Source organism: Plutella xylostella, chromosome 21, assembly GCF_932276165.1.
Source record: "Plutella xylostella chromosome 21, ilPluXylo3.1, whole genome shotgun sequence".
Lineage (NCBI taxonomy): Eukaryota > Metazoa > Arthropoda > Insecta > Lepidoptera > Plutellidae > Plutella > Plutella xylostella.
This window is the reverse complement of record NC_064001.1, coordinates 9,041,709-9,057,060: the sequence shown is the minus strand read 5'-3', so window position 1 is coordinate 9,057,060 and position 15,352 is coordinate 9,041,709. Positions and strand designations below refer to the sequence as shown.

General features: G+C 36.8%; 1 protein-coding gene across 1 annotated transcript in view; it reads left to right on the top strand.

Annotated features, from left to right (window-relative positions):
* The first annotated feature begins 1,653 nt into the window (after positions 1–1,653).
* LOC105385419 (acetylcholine receptor subunit alpha-like 1) overlaps positions 1,654–15,352 on the top strand; it is a 165,547-nt gene continuing 151,848 nt past the window's right edge. The window contains exons 1-2 of the mRNA XM_038116070.2: positions 1,654–1,881; positions 2,043–2,172. The gene's annotated coding sequence lies outside the window, so the exon portion shown is untranslated. The remainder of the gene's footprint in view (positions 1,882–2,042; positions 2,173–15,352) is intronic.

The following is a 15,352-nucleotide window of genomic DNA, read 5'->3' as shown; positions in this document are numbered from 1 at the left end:
TGTGATAAAATATTAACATTTATTATACATTTACGGTTCATAAAGAAACATGGAATTAGTATTGATGTTAATCCATATGATGATAGAAAAATGCGTTTGTTTTTTTATTAATGCTTTATTTCACATAATTATAGCATTTCTTCATTATCATGATCAATTGGCAATTCAATAATTACTCTTCAATGGTTTGTCATCCACCTTCCTCAGGTAATTGCTATGTATTCTTTTTACACAAGTACTTAATTACTATTTTTACCTTTATTACGTAATGTTTCTTTACTGTTTGATTTGTAAACTAACTGCCAGTTTCTATACTCTATCTATCGATAGCTGACAGTTACTATCATACAATTGTGTTGACGTCAAATAATACTACCCGTCAAAGTGTCCACCTTTACCTAATCAATATAAATTATTTTGCAGTAAAGCTTAATCTTTCCTCTGTATTACAAATCCAACTCCGTAACACACTCAAAATATACCTACCTATCCCTACGCAGTCCAAAAACATGAGTAAATCATCAAAAATAACACAAAAGTACTACAATATACGCTCCGCGGTTCGCTCGGATGAATATACAAATGTGTACGCATACTTAGGCGCGCGACCAATGAGAATAATTTCAACAAAAGAGGTTAAATCTCCTCGCTGGATTCACGAGTGTTTCCGCAGTTCACTTCCGACGCCCTTTGATATCCTGGTAGTTTTCGCTATCAAGTGGGAATTTTAAACCAGTCCATTTGAAAGGATATATTTTATTATTATTTTAAAGCGACTCTGCTGCATTCGAGATTAAGCAAGAATGTAAATTAGAAATGAAAACTCAGTTTTTATGTTAATGTGTGCGTGGATATCTGAAGGTGTAAATAACAAGACAAGACTAATTTGCATATCAAGAATCATGCCCCCGGCTCTGTTATCTGTAAGAAAATAGACATACACAGTACGCATGTCTGCACAACACCAGGCGGCATTAACATAACCTAAAAAGCGATTACTGCAGCTAAAAATCGCTTTCGTTCTCAGCTGCAACGCGATATGCTTATTACACAAAATAGTCGGCATTATCCTTAATTAAATGTAATTATAATGGGCCAGTGTGTTTGTGCGTGGTGCGGCGCGGAGCTCGTGGTATCGACTGGGCGGCGCCGCTCGGGCGCGCTCGGCCCCGGCCGCCGCCGCTCGGCCCGCCTCGGGAAACTTCGACCCCATTCGTAACACTTGACTGAAAATTTAAGGGCTGCGTTAGGGATTTTCCTACAGCCGCGTTGCGTCTACAGAACGAATGAATGCTGGTACTGCGGCGTTTCAACAGCTTACATTGTTCTGCGCTATGAGTTTCAGCAGGTACATTTTTCCTACCACCCAGAGGTGACGTAAGAAATTGAGGAACACATATTTTGCGACAGGGAAGCCGTAGAAAAACCGCAAAGATTTCCCAGTCGGCATGACGGTCAAAGAGAGACTGTGCTCAAAGCAGCGAGAGCACAGCCAATTGTCGTGACGACAAAAAGACGATAGTAGCAATTTCCCTTTGCCGACAACCCTTTGGTCGGGCGGGCACATGGCGCGGCGGCGCGGCGACGCGGGGCGCGGGGGTGCGCGGGGCGCGCGGGGCGCGGGGGCCGGCCCGGGCCGCCCTCAGTGGCGGTCCGCACTCGCGACCACCGTCGCGCGTGTCGCTCGACACTTCCGCCCCGCGCAGTCTCTGCTCCACCCGGCCTGCTGCTGCGGCGGCGCCCCGCGGCGAGTGCAGTCAGCCCGCGGGCCCTGGCGGCCGCCCCGCCGGCGCATGCCGAGCCCGCGCGCCCAGCATGCCCCAGTGCTCCCTTGTTTACCTAACCAGTTGATAACAGCGCCGCCGATGCTGGCATGCTAATGTGAGTAGCCGCCGCGGCTCCTACCGTATTGCAGAGTCACCGCGCGTCGCGGATCGCGGTGCGTTCGTTGAGTGGATCGTGTAGAGTAACAAGTTGCCGTGTGGTCACCCTGCAATGCGTGCGCGGTAGGCGTGCGGTCTAACCTGCGGTATTGTTCACAGTCGGACTGGTCGGGGGCTGGTAGTGCTCGGTCGGGCCGGCGCGAGCTGGCGCCATGCGGTAGCGCGGCGGCGCTTGCCGAGCGGCGGGCTCTCCTACGCTCTCGGCTATGTGCCCCCCTTGCGCTACACTGTAAGTCTTTTTTACTCTACATGTGTGTTTTGTAGTGATGATGACGTTGCGGTTTGTAGTGTTATGAAACAGTGAACTGTAACTCAACATGTCTACAGTATCAAACCGCGCGCGTTTGCATGTCTCACTGCGTAACGTAACAAACTGCCGTACAGACCTACATAATCGTTTTATTTTTTCATTTTCTTAACAATTTTAGAGAGACATTCAACTTCCACAGTGACTTTAATTGAACAAATCAGCCAGTGCGTGTTTAAAGTGCGGTTTCAGAGACATAGAGATGGGTTTGAGGTTAGAATTCTGTCTGGAAACATCAATACTGAGCGCGAGTACGCAACATGCTCTGAAACCGGCATTTTATTATCAAGTTCTCTCAATAAAACCTACCGAATTTCAAAAAGTAAAATACCCTATACCATAAGATGTTTTGATCTCAAAAGATACAGAGTAATATCTACGATATAATAGGTTAATCAACATGTCATGTGTTTTATTAGCTATGTAACAACATCGAGAAAGTCATAAAAGTAATATTAATTGCCTTTTGTTATCGTCTTCTAATATTTTGCTACAGATGAGCGATAAAGTGATCTCATTATATCATTTTTATAGTCGATACTAACATCGGTATTAGGTGCTTGAGATTAAGCGTGTGTTCAATGAAAAGGCAGCTAATTACAAAAGCAGCCTTCTCCAAGGTACTCAGTAAAGGTATCATCATTTTTCTGAGCACGCACAAGCAATAAGGCTGGTCTTAAAATTTTGCATACATACAAGAAGCTTGCCTGTAGCGAAAAAACGGTTTAGTAATACACCCTAAGAACATCCCGTAGGCAACCCGGCCAAGAAAATTAGATGATTTCAACTCTGACGTCACAAGTTAATACAGCGGCAGCGTTGGAAACTGAGCCTTTTTAACATAGCCGGGTCATACTTGTTTCGCGTGGAAAGATATAATTTGAAGCGAGGAAAAATAGACTGGCCTGTTATTTTAGAAATGATTGGCATTGTAGATAGGTATACTTTTTCTAAATAAAAAATATGTATAATTTGTACTGTTATTCTGAAAAAATTGAGGTAGTATAATTTTTATGGTTCAATTGTTCTTATTTAGCATTTTACGGTGTATTTGTCAAACAGCAAAAATCTGAATTATACCTACAGTATATATATATGAGATGTTACCAAAAAAAGTACAATCATGAATAGTCATAATCTCATAGTCAAACTGAGCAAATACAGCATCAATAGCTGAAATTTGCTTTGAAAAACGAAATTATAAAATTTATATATTTTCTCGAAAAAATATTTATTTAGTCCTTCTCTTGTAGCGACGTAGTTCATTTTGATTTGAATGCTATCCAAACTGAATTCATACCAAAGAAAGTTAAATTCGACAGGTTTCAAACGCTATACTTAGTTGCACCTCGCATTAATAATTATAGTAGAACATATTTTTCAATGTACTAAGAGGGTTTTGCAAAAAGGGTATACTAAGCCGAAACCTACATGTGCAGCATGGTATATCTATCTGCACGTGTAGGTTTCGGCTTACTATACCCTTTTTGCAACACCCTGTATACCTAAAGTGGCAAGCCAGGGCAGTTACTGAGGCCCGAGGAAAAGACGGCATGCAGGCATGCTGCCTGCTTGTAAAGGACCTTTATACCACAGGGGTATCTTAGGACAGCAAAACAGTAGCACGTCCTAAGTTAATAAATAACTATATTATAAATTCTGCCATTAAATCTTTCTACCACTAGATTCAAAAGCAGATTGGTTGAGAATCAAGAACTGTCTTTCAAACAGAGGTTTTGTAATTTACGAAATCGAAAAAGGATTAGGTTTACTTCTGTCATCTGCAGACTTTATCTGTCAAATGTTTCATGATAGTTTTCGCTAGAGGCGCCACTTTGTATGCGAGAAAACGTAAACTTTTATAGCTTTTTATAAACTTTCAAACCTGTACAGTACTACACTTGACGTTCAGCTTTTCATAATTTCATAGTTACATAATATAAGTACATAATAACCACGCCAGCTGGACTGCACAATTACGCATTAAGGTTCACAATTACAATTACAGTATCTAAACATACAAATAAAATAATTTATACTCTACAGTGGTTGACCATTGCAAATTTCGAATTAATGATTTTATGCTAATTGCAATAATTTATGACACGAAATTACAATATGAAAATTGTGTTTGCTTTAGGATGTTTACTGTCAAAACATTGTAAGGTAGAGTACCTATAGGTCAGTGGTAATTTTATATTTTGTCTGTTTGTGTATTTTTAATACATATGATCTTAGGTATTTCAAGTTATTACTTGTAACAACTTTTATACATGAACTATATTATAGGTAATTATAATTTAGTAGGTACTAATTTCAGTCTGGCATACATATTCTTGTATACAGTTAGTAATCATTTAATAACAATATTTCCGGAATCATTGCTATTGAAAAGCATTCAATGTTGAAAAGAAAATCCAACTCACTTTTTCATCCGGGATTTTTAATTTTAAGGCATTTAGTATTTTACCATGGCGGGGGATTTTTAATAAACTCATTTTGGAAGCCATAACCTGACAATAATTTGCAAGTCTCTTGGGGGCAATAAAAAATTTAAGATCTCCGAATGCCAAATCTTGAAACGGAAGTGACAAAGAAAAGTAGAGGCACGCACCACAAGAATAGGGTCGAATTTTAATCTGGGAAATAAAAAAATATGTTTTAGATCCGTCTTTTTTATTATAACGTGGAGGCCGTTAACGCCTGGGTGAGCTTTTGGGAGTTTGACAAGTATCAAATATGAGATTTCTCGTGGGCACTTACTCTTATCGTGGGCTCTTACTGTTCAGGCCGAGTTCCTTGTTTATTAAAGGTCTTAACAGCCGTCCCTTTTGAAGACACTTCTATTATTTTGCCTGTTTATGTCCCCCCTTAAGTGAGGGGGGCGTGTCGTGATAGGAGACTTTAAGCCTCTTTTACAGCGTTTTGAATAATTAAATTATTTTTGTTGCGCCTCCCGTTCTTTCGAGCGTGATTAAGAAAGTGTGAGCTGGACATTCAATTACACAAAACACAACACATGCACTCACGCCTTGTACTAATGTACTCCCTTGCGGGGTAGGCAGAGGTGCATTGCTGCACCCACTTTTCGCCAGAGTGTTATGTTAGTCCCAATGTAATAGGGGGCGGGCCTATTGCCATTTTACGGGCACATCCAAGACCCGAGAACAAATATCTGTGTTTAAACAAATATCTGCCCCAGCCGGGAATCGAACCCGGGACCATCGGCTCAGTAGTCAGAGTCACTAACCACTACGCCATTCGGTCGTCACACATTCAATTTTGGTGAGTTTATGTTGATTTGGGGCCTAGTGATTGAATGTGCTTATTCAGACATAAATGCAACGGATGCCTTCAACATCAAGCTCATACTACTCGTATTTTATTAAGTTATATATATTATAATATCAGTGTACCTACTTATATTCCAATGGCCCGAAAAGAAGTTTTGCAATAATCTGCGAAAACATTGCATGTACAAAAGAGTGTACAACTTTGCAGTATACATATATTTTGCAGATCTTTGTGATGCGACGTCGCAACACGCATCGCAGTTTTGGCCAAAGACCGCTTTAAAGGCTCATTTCAAATCTCATATGGAGTGGTTTTAAAAGTAAATACCAAAAAATATAATTGTAAATATATTTAACTGTGTTTACCACTATGGATTAAAGTAATTCAACCTAATCTCACCGCAAAATGCTCTTTTCATTTAATTAATTGCGTTTTCTGCTAGTCCATCGTAGAAGGCCTTGGCACAGAGAGGCCGTTAATAAAAAAACACATTAACAAAATGTATAAAAAGGGAGCTTTAAAGTTGGTTGCGTTTAAAACAATGATAATATATTTTCTACCTCTGCAATTATGAGCCGGCAAATTGTTGTTCTTGCAAGTGATTAATGGAGAAAACCTCGTTAGTGGACACAATGCACAACGTTTATGAACAAGGACTAACCGATATATTTCTAGAAGTTTCTAATACTGCACTTCAGTGTATTAATAAAGTATCCTTCTGTAGGTGGGATAGCTTAGGTAAACACAAAACGAACAAGATAGAGTATTGGGGCAAAAGAAACGTTTCGAAAATAAAAAAAAAATGATTATTTTTAATTATATCGTTTACAACATTTTTGACTATGTTCATTGGTACATTGGTTATTATTAGGTTGAACTTAAAAGTTTATTTCGGTTTGGCACTAAACAAATGAATTAAATGAAAACAAGTACATATTTATGTGAACGTACCTATTATTGCTTTGTTTTTGTATAATGATACTCTTCTTGTTCGTTAATTGTTTATCAAAGCCTACATACAGTAAGTATTAGCTCAATTTAGTGTTGAACAGGTACCTACTACCCCTAAATGTATACTGATTTTGATAAACAATACTACGAAGACTACGAACTAGATGGAGTGCATGCATACAAATTTTGCATCACCCTGTATGTTGCCTATTTCATGCGGTTTTCCACTTGAGTCAGTAACAAATATCAAGTGGATAACGTAACGGATGTTTCAAATAAAAAGGCTTTGGATTGTGGGATGAAAATAATTACAAAGACAATTTATCGATGCCGATTTAAATCTCGAAAACCAACAACAACCCGAACCCAAAACCCGGAAGCGCCAGATTACATCAAACAATTTTCTCATCTTTAAAATACAGAGTAATATTTTATTAGTGATCGACCTGATACATGTGAATCTTAATAATTTCTATATTTTAAACACAATAATAATTGCATTTGGTAGAACTAGACTCGTCACATCGCTCTTATAGCTATAATGTAATACTACCTACATTGCCTCATTGTTAGCTTTGCATATTATTGTAATAACAAAATGATATGTATTTACATTTTCTATAGGTACTTACTTTACCTCCTAAGGTATTGTCAATTCCTGTTACTCCAAATTAAACCTATTCCAAATGTATGATTTGTATGATGGCAATCTCATTGTATTCTATTCATTCAGAAAAATTATAATTAGAACGAACATTTAGGCCCTGTTTTACAATGTTTGGTTTTAGGCTACCTGATAGATAAAAGACATGCTGTTACTCTATAATTATGTTTTAGACCGTGACATCAAGTGTTTTATCCCACGGGTAGCCGTTATCCTGACATTGCGAAACAAGCCCTTAGAATATTAATTTAATTTAAATCAAATATTTGCCGGATTGGTAGGTAGCCGCATTGGATCGGGATGAATGGAAAATTAAACGGGAGGTCTTTGCCCATCAGTGGAAGAATCCATAGACCATAAAAAAACGAAGCCTTAATAATTCGATAATAACCTACGCCCTACTGACAAAATCCCGCCCTACACAATTAATCGTGGAGGGCTCGCTTTACACGAGCAAAATTGACAGGATATTTGCCTCCGCGGTGATCCAATCAATCGTGTCGAGTAGTGCAAATTAATTCAGGAAACTGAATTACGGAGGCCACGGTGGGATGTAAGGAAATCGATGGCGCGCCTCGGCAGAGGAAATCAAGAGAGGAAGTATCGTACGCAGCCACGATTCCTATCTCGGCTCGGCGAGATCTTGATCGAGAGTTATAGCGTCAATTAAATTCATTGGAGACGACACACATTTTTTGTAATGAAACAGATAAGAAAATTCATTGTTTTCAGCCAATAATTAAGTACTTCTGTACAAATACCATTAGTAAAGGTGCATCAATACTGTTTTTTTGGTCTTTCTCACCCACTACTGTCAAAGAATAACACCTCAGCTGGCTGGAGGGCGTCCAATGCTATGTTTGCTTGTTTGTGCATTAGACAAAATGGTCCACCAAAACAGGATACATGGAAAAAATCAAAAAGAATAATTCATTGACGATAGTAATCTATAAACCTATGGTAGGTTTACTTTCATAATTTTATAAAGCTTGTAAGAGCTTTATTAATCAGAAAATAGTTGAGTTTGGATCCTTGTAGCAGGCAAAAAGGTTGTAATTCGTGTAGGTTCATGAGATAACACATTGTAGCTTCATCTTGTACACTGTTTATTTCTAGTCTATAGCTTTTTTATACATACACGATTAGTCCATTAGTTTCTAGTACAACATAATTGACACTGCCATTTATCTATTATTGACAATAACAGTTAACATTGTTTTGCCATTAAAAGTTTTAAAATACGTGTTGAATAAGATATTAGAACGATTTTTATTTGCTTCCTTACTTTTCTAGGTACCTATGGGTTTTTTTATAACAATAATAAAGGTAAATGCACTTTAATACATATTTTTAAGTCTCTTTTATTAATTTTCACTATAAACTTGAAAATTATTTGTTTGCTATCTCAGTTGCGATTATAAATGTCATTCTATCGTGACTCGGGCTATTGACTGTTTTTTCCGTATAACTTTCTTTCGCTCCATCTATCTTTCTTTCTTTCTTAAGTAAGTAACTTGCATAAACTTTATGTTTACTAAGTACCTACATAGGTAGGTAAACATACAAAGTCAGAAGTTCGAACGAATATTTGATGTTTCACACCCAACAAACACAATATTATTGTATAGTAAATAATTAATTGCCACTCTGTACGCGTACATCAAATTACTGAACAACACCATTAGTGAAAACATTCACAGGTTAAAGCAACTTGTGGCAGCGAGAATAAATAATATAGAGCCTTAAAAACTTTGCGAGCGCTACGTGCGTAGCATGTGCTACGAAATTTCGTAGCAGATTTTTTGCTACGAGCTACAGAAAACATCGAGTAATTTATGCAGTCCTAGTACTTTTAGTTGTTGTTTTCTTGTTTAATTTGTTTTGATTAAGTACATGAATTTTGATTAGTGTGTTTCGTTTTACTTAACCGTATAAATAATTAACATTTAGATTCAATATTCGATTTGAGTGGATGGATGAGTTGTCATTATCCTTCCGAACGTTAACTTTTTTCAGCAATTACTGACAAGGTCCACCTAAAAATTCCCGCGTTTTAAAAAAAATATATACAACTTTTGAATAATATTATCTTTATTAGTTGGTAATATTTGGAAGAGCTGTTATAAATCATATATACCTACTTTAATATTGCAGAAAAGAGTCATTACGGTGGCTTTTTCCGTTTGGGAGTAATTTGTTGTCACTGGAACTTCTTCATTGCTTGCGAGTGTAATAAATTTATCTCTGCGTCATCTTTTCACGTTATAAGAGTGATGAAACAACAATCCCCTGATTCCTCCTACCTTTCATCCATCAAAGTATCTCGATAGAATAATTTATAAGCAACATCCCTCTCTAGTTAAATCAACTTACCTTTGCTTTTCATAGTTCCAATAAAGTTGTTTGATGTTTGTTGTGTTTTCACTAGGTAAATCAAATTAATTTCCATAAACGTAGTTATGTTTTTTTTTAAATGCGTAATTCTGTTTATCTCTTTAATTTGTATTTTTTGTTATTTTAATTACATAAAAAATAATAATATTATTACTTATGTAAACTTTAGACGTGTGGAACAAGTAAAAAAAACTTAATGCATATTTTTTTTGTTATTTTGGGTATTTGTCATTGACACTACAAACCTAATATTTAAGTTTTGTGTCGGCCAACTCCAGTCCGTGTCTTGTCGTTAAATTAGGAATTAATAAACTTAAGAACCCTGAGTCTAATAAATGTTTTGGTTTTACAAAACAGGGTGTTTATAATATTGAAACTCTGAGGCGGTGAAAATTATTCAAGCGAATACTAGGTACTTAAGTTCCAAGTTTCCTTAAAGTAAAGAAAGTTGCAAATACGCAACCAAAATTTGCATTAACCATCTATCCAATTTTATAAGCCGAAGGTTGAGTCAGAATTAGTACGATAGAGTTCATATTGCAATGGCTACTTCGGTAGAACATTGTATTAGAAAAATGGTTTAAACATTTTGCTATTTATTTGTTTATTTATTATATAGTATACAACTAACATTACAACCTCAATAAATGATCGAAATAAATAAAAAGACAAATAATCCAATCAAAAGACCCCAATTAAAAACAATTTTTCTAAACAGACAAACATATAAATAATCTCATGTATTTTCAATAAAAACACGTTTCATCCGAAGTTCCTAGGATTTTTAGTCAAAAGAAATTTACTCACTGCCTGCAACGGAAATTTCGTAATACATATTTTTATCACATAATACTTAGGTATACCACAAAACAAAGTCTCGGCGCGTGTAAGTAAAAAGGGTGTGAAAATAATATGAATACTCTTGGGTCAGACAAGGCCTCGCAAACTTTTTCTGGTAGACCACGTTTTTCAAAACCCATTACTAGGGTTACAGGGATATGTAAAGGTGAGGCTGCTAATGTCGTCAAACTTTTGCTTTCACACCGTTTGAATGAGGTGCTATGGGTTTATTTTGTTAGACGACTTTTTTGTTTCAAGGTAGAATATTGTTTGATGATGTTACGTTACTGTAGGTAACTTAGTTACCTTTGTATCTTAAGATGTAGGATTTGAAGAGGGAACTATCATATTCGCATAGTTCCCAGGTATAAAATACATTAGAGTTAGTTCTATTATATATGATTAACTGTGAAATAATGCTAGTATTAAGTTCGGCTTAGTGCATGAATTATTTTGGTTAAAAAATCAAAACATGAATGTAGATAAAAGTACCTGCCTATGAGTAAAATTATCAGCACTACCATAGAAATGAGAAACAGATTCGTAGACCTTCAATATCACTAATATTAGACTACAGAATCACTAGTTAAACACTTCAACAGTACTGTCTATTCAAATATAAGCACAAAGACAATTGTTGACCGCTTTGTGTTGCTATTGGGCAGTTTAATTTGGATATTGTTAATAATAACCTCTATGTTTGTGTTAAACCTTCATCAAACAACGCTCAAGGGTTTCCTAGAGGGTCAGTCCGAACTGATCAAGTAATGAGTTCCCAACAGATTTCTCTCCCGGCTTGAAAGGTACTTTTCCGTGTTAATTGCAAACATAATTGGGTTTGCGCGTTTAAGAAAAAGGTTGTTTGCGAGAAAGTACGTATTTAATTTGGTTAAGGGGTCACTTTTAAACCACACTTTTATTGCCTTGAATTTACACGATTAATTTTACAACATTTATTGGTAAGTGCATTAGTTAAACTCATTATCAGCTAAAATAGGAATGCTAGTAGCATGAAGGCATGCTAAGAGCTCACAAAAATATCAGGTAAGTAGATAATTATGTCATTCCCGTCTGATCATACTTGTTGCTTCTAAATATCAGTTCAGAATAAATCTTTATTCCCGGAGCTTATTTACCGAGTATTTTGACACATCACTTTAGGTTAGTGTAGTTTATTACAAGAGACGGGTCCAGACAGGTAATTGGACAAAGGAAGGGAATTTCATACTTCCGCCGTCCCATAAATGAGGGACTGGACTATTGTGATAGGAAGTCACTACCGATACTGATTTAAATTGATTTCTTTACTTTTTCGTATACTCTCTCTCTCTCTCTCACTCACTCACTCACTTAATGTGGTCGACAGTAATTCGATAGGCAGCTTGCTGGAATTTGCATAGGTTTTATTAGTTTCTAAAGTTAAAAAGATGTCATACAGATTGCTATCGATATACTATCGCCTTTGTAGAGTCCACAATATTTATGATTCACACATGCGTACTTTTAGTCAATTTACCATAGGTCATTTTCATTATGACAAATATCAAAACATGTTGCGATAAAAATGTACTACTTCTTATTATGTTTATTAAACATAGAACGAACACATTCGCTAAATAATACATTACGTGCTGCACCGTCACCAGAAAAACGGCGCAAAGTGCACCCGCGGCTTCGGTTATATTTTATTCTAAGTTTTCATGGGCATGCCCATAAAGTGGGAACTCACATCGTATAGTATTCAGCAAAACGATGAAAAAGAGCATCCCACCGCATCTGGCTGAGTGACGCCTCAAATTGAATAAAGCGTTCGAGCTGTAATAAAATGACCGCCAGTGGAGAGCTAGTGAACCGTCTCTAGTTTTTAAATCTACAGGGTGTTGCAAAAAGGGTATGTGCAATCGTGCAAACCTACATGTGCAGCATGATATTTCTAAGCCCGAAACTCATGCTGCACATGTAGGTTTCGGCTTAATAAGTATACCATTTTTGCAACACCCTGTATATACTCGTAGAATGGTATAGTTGCAACGATATTTTAATACGAATTATACTATGTCCATTATATTATTGGTTTTTTGACATTCCAAATCACCGAACTAATTGAAAATAAAAGCTCAGTGGTAGCTCATACATATTTGATGACTGCAAACGAAAACCATCTTTACTTTTACCAGGCATAAGGAAACGTCAAAAATTCAATAACATAGTGGAAGCTCTATAGGTGGTGTCAGTGCAAAAGAAACGCCTCGACAAATAACAGCCACTTCTATCGCTGAGCTTTTATTTTCAATTAGTTCTGTTAGATTTAGAGAGTGTAGCAAATTGCTGAGGTAAACATACGATGTATAGGTACCGTTAATTGAAATAGAACTGTATAGAAAGCTAATTATGTCAAAATTTACTTTGGGTATGATTCAATTTGGAGGTTCCAAGATGAAGGCTCTACGAGCGCACAGATTCGCTAAGTTCTACATATATGACAGAAGTCTTTATCCTTAACAACGACTGTACCCACATAACAATCTAGGACACAGTCATTTACTCAGCATATCTATCCATTCGCCGCATCACTAAACACAGCAGTATTAAAACTAAACAACGCCGGCACTCCGGCTGTAAACTCTATTTATTTACTGTTACGAGTTACACCTGCAGAGGCGGGCGGTGTTAAAAAAACATAATGGCCGCTGTCTGTAAACACGCGGAAGACTGAATATTTAAACCTTGGCCATTGGCCTCTTTACTTGGTCTCGACAGATTCAAGGAAGCTCTTTTAAGGAGCACCCTAGACGATCAATTATATTGCCCAATATTGACAATTGTGCAATATTATAATTCATCGTCTAGTGTTATTATTGAAGATTGCGCAAACGTCATTTGGATTAAAAACTTATTCCACAATAAATATATTGAACAATAGTATTGTAGGTCTAGGGTGCGCCTTATACAGGTGTTGCAAAAAGAGTATAGTTACTAAGCCGTAGCTTGCAAAAATTAAATCTGAATGTCAAAATTCGCGAACAAGCTGCACAGGTTTCGGCTTAGTGTACCCTTTTTGCAAAAACGTGTATTGCAGTTTCCAAGTATTGACTTTAAGGGGATGATTATGTATCTGCAACTACCGCCAGCAGTAAAAAAAACATAACCTCCGTTATTAATTAATTAGCATGACGAGGAGGTGGCCTCGGCCGTTTTGGCAAAAACAAAAGTGTATTTTTTTTCAATTGCCGGTGTTCGTTGGGGGTTCATCGCCTTAAGAATGTTTTTTTAACTCACAAACGAAATTCAGGTAAACACTTTTTTTATCTAAAGATACTTTTACTAAAATACTATAACCTATTTATTACAATTTTCTACCTACGTCAAAGTTTTATTCGAAATATTTTTCAGAAATAGCAACAAAGAAGTAACATTTTAAGTGTTTTTCCGTGTTTTCTTACAGTGAAACTTTACTGTGCTTTACTTCCATCACTAAAATAAAGTGATTGGCTTCAATTTACAAGTTACACTATGTCTGGAACCTCCATAAAAATATTCTAGTTCGTGATAAAAAGCAACTTATCGCAAAAGTTAAAAGCTACTTCGCCAAAAAATATTTTTGTTTATAAAATCTTTAGGTATTTATTTCGATACTATTCTCCGATGTAGTTGAAAAAACTGCACACATACTTACTTGAGCCAGTATTTCGTCTTACACTACACAACCTTTTATAACACTCCATACAACTCCCTTGTTTTCTTTAAAGGTAAAGATAATTAATTGCTTATTATACATATACATATCCCAACCTCGCAATAACCTCGTAATATCTCTAACAATGGGAAAAAGGAGAAAAAATTACCCTAGCCGGCGGCTATTAGCAGAATACCGCTATCTCTTTCTACCGTGACTCAAATAATACTCCTTTATGTCTGGTGCCCTGGTAAACAGGTACAGTGGCCTCAATAAATATCTATGAGTAGTAATAAAGTGCACAATTGGTATCTGGTTAAAATATCATTTTATGAATATTTTTTAAATACTTGTTACCTATATGGCGTCATTATCATTATATCTTTTAATTGCCTAGCTATGTATTATAGCCAGTATCTTTCATACCCAGTTCACACTGATCGCTCACAACAGAGACGAATGAATGCCCCGCACATATTCCACGCAATGTGAGGACACCCCTTTACTTGTTCCCGGATCTCGCATAGTTTCAGGATCAATCTTCGGAATCCTTGAGTTTCGATCAAGCGACCCTGGATTATCCTTGGAACTCATAAATCTAATGGCATTTAGCTGCCAATGATGACAGTTTTATTACGGTTCAACACAGGTACCAAAACCCATTTAAGATAGGACCTTTTCACAGACATTATGGGAAGGTTCAACCAAAGGAATTGAGTGAAAATCTAGATTGGATCGGTTTTTGGCTATTGGTTACAAAAGTGTTCCCCACGCAGAGACATCGGCTTTACTTCGTATTTACATATCTGTAACAACATAACCATGAAAAGCAAACATCAGATACACCTACTGGCTTAGTCAACTATGTCTGCAGATATTTTTGTAGCTCTTACCGTTAACAACGTAAAGGTGAGTTTTGCGGTTAGCGTTAAGTGAATTTCAGTACAGTACTATCATTTTACGTGCCTCCAACCTCACATAAGCGTTTTACCGAACAAGCCCAAAAATATAAAAGCGCCGAAAACAGGAATATCCCGAACTCGTGAAAGTTAATGACAGAAAACATTCACAATTCATTGCCGACATAAACACATTCATAATTACTGAGCCAGCTTGTGAGCGCGTTACCGTGTGAATATGCCTAATCGCTCGGCTACGTTGACTCTGTTCGAACAATACTGATATATTAATTCTACTTATTTTCTGCTACCCTGGTACCGCGCAACTATTTAAGAGGACAAAATTATCATATTGTTTCTAATTTATTAACTTACCTTTCCTTT